This window comes from Nerophis lumbriciformis, linkage group LG22 (genome assembly GCF_033978685.3).
Source record: "Nerophis lumbriciformis linkage group LG22, RoL_Nlum_v2.1, whole genome shotgun sequence".
Lineage (NCBI taxonomy): Eukaryota > Metazoa > Chordata > Actinopteri > Syngnathiformes > Syngnathidae > Nerophis > Nerophis lumbriciformis.
In genome coordinates, this window is record NC_084569.2 from 10,234,959 (window position 1) to 10,237,618 (window position 2,660).

The following is a 2,660-nucleotide window of genomic DNA, read 5'->3' on the forward strand; positions in this document are numbered from 1 at the left end:
AAACAAATTTTTTTTATTATGGGGAAAAACACAAAATATGTAATTTTTTCAAAAATAAGTCTTAAAGTGGAATACTTGGGATGAGGTAATTACAGCCTTTAATAGGGCAATAATTCATAGCAACACTAATTTTGATGCATTATTATTTTGACAGTTGAGACAAGGCAATCACAGCTTTTAATAGGTCAATAATAATTTAAAAAACACTGATTTTGATGTCTTAATAATGACAGTTTTTTCCAAAAACTTACACTATCCCTCCTTAACCAAAAAGCGGACCCACTCAAAAAAGCGTCATAAGTCGTATATTAAATTAAAAAATAAAAACATTTTCAGCGGATTAAATTTTTTCAACAGCTTCATACCTATCCACACATATAAAGTTTGTATATATTTGGAATGGGTTTTTAAAAAAAAAAGTTTTTGCTCTTTTTGTTAAAAAACTAAGCAAAAACAAAAAAATTTTTATTATGGGAAAAACATGAAATATGCATTTTTTTCCCCAAAAATAAGTCTTAAAGTGGAATACTTGGGATGAGGTAATTACAGCCTTTAATAGGGCAATAATTCATAGCAACACTAATTTTGATGCATTATTATTTTGACAGTTGAGACAAGGCAATCACAGCCTTTAATAGGTCAATAATTTAAAAAACACTGATTTTGATGTCTTAATAATGACAGTTTTTTCCAAAAACTTACACTATCCCTCGTTAACCAAAAAGTGGACCCACTCAAAAAAGCGTTAAATAAAAAATAAAAACATTTTCAGCGGATTACATTTTTTCAACAGCTTCAGACCTATCCACACATTTAAAGCTTGTATATATTTGTAATGGGTTTTTAAAAAAAATGTTTTTGCTCTTTTTGTAAAAAAACAAAGCAAAAACATTTTTTTTTTTTATTATGGGAAAAACACAAAATATGCCATTTTTTTTCTTCCAAAAATGAGTCTTAGAATGGAATACTTGGGATGAGGTAATTACAGCCTTTAATAGGGCAATAATTCATAGCAACACTAATTTTGATGCATTATTATTTTGACAGTTTTTTCCCCTCCAAAACTCACAGTATCCTTCCTAAGTGTATATATAGTAAACTAATATCTCCTATTTGGAATAACTTTGCAAATGATGCCATTTTAAAGATAAACTTGTTCTAAACTATGTGGCCAAACGTCAGCCCTCTAACCTTTTTAAATTTAACTGATTTGTTGAGAATTGAATAAAAAATACAGAATGTTTTATTTTTGTTCAAAGGTCACTCAAGGGTTAATATGTGCAGAAACTCAATAAAAAAAAAAGCGACATGCGCATATTTAGTTTTTATTGAAGGGCATCGCCTGTTTACACATACATCATTTAACAAGTCTGAAAAGGACTTGGAAGAAGCAGAGCTGATTTAATTATTCCCCTTTTTTCAGCAGTGGCAAATAATTTAACTTCCTTAGTTCAACATGTACCAGTACATGTACATGTTTTAATTGATATTTAGCCATACTTGCCAACCTTGAGACCTCCGATTTCAGGGGGTGGGGGGCAGGAGGCGGGGCGTGGTTAAGAGGGGAGGAGTATATTTACAGCTAGAATTCACCAAGTCAAGTATTTTTATAAATATATATATATATATATATATATATATATATATATAAAATACTTGACTTTATATATATATATATATATATATATATATATATATATATATATAAATAAAATACTTGACTTTCAGTGAATTCTAGCTATAAATATATATTTATTTTTCTTTTATTATTATATATATATATATATATATATATATATATATATATATAATAATATATATATATATATATATATATATATATATATATATATAATATATATATATATATATATATATATATATATATATATATATATATACTGCGATGAGGTGGCGACTTGTCCAGGGTGTACACCGCCTTCCGCCCGATTGTAGCTGAGATAGGCTCCAGCGACCCCAAAGGGAATAAGCGGTAGAAAATGGATGGATGGATGGATCAAGTATTTATTTTATATATATACATTGTATATATATAAAATAAATACTTGAATTTCAGTGTTAATTTATTTACACATATACACACACATAACACTCATCTACTCATTGTTGAGTTAAGGGTTGAATTGTTCATCCTTGTTCTATTCTCTGTCACTCTTTTTCAAACCATGCTGAACACCCTCTCTGATGATGCATTGCTGTGTGGCACGCACAAAAGTGCCTTCATCAAATGCACTAGATGGCAGTATTGTCCTGTTTAAGAGTGTCACAACATTGCTGTTTAACGGCAGACAAACTGCTTTACGGTAGACAAAAACGTGACTGCTGTTGTTGTGTGTTGTTACCGCGCTGGGAGGACGTTAATGAAACTGCCCAACAATAAACCCACATACGAAACCAAGAACTCGCCCTCGATCATTCTACAGTTATATTGTGGGAAAGCGGAATTTTGGGAGATTTTCGGGAGAAAATTTGTCCCGGGAGGTTTTCAGGAGAGGCGCTGAATTTCGGGAGTCTCCCGGAAAATCCGGGAGGGTTGGCAAGTATGTATTTAGCTGTAAAAGAAACAGCTAAAAGTCTTGTGGTGAAGTCAGTATGGTTTTAGATAGCTTAAACAATATAAAATTTTTTAAAAAAATACG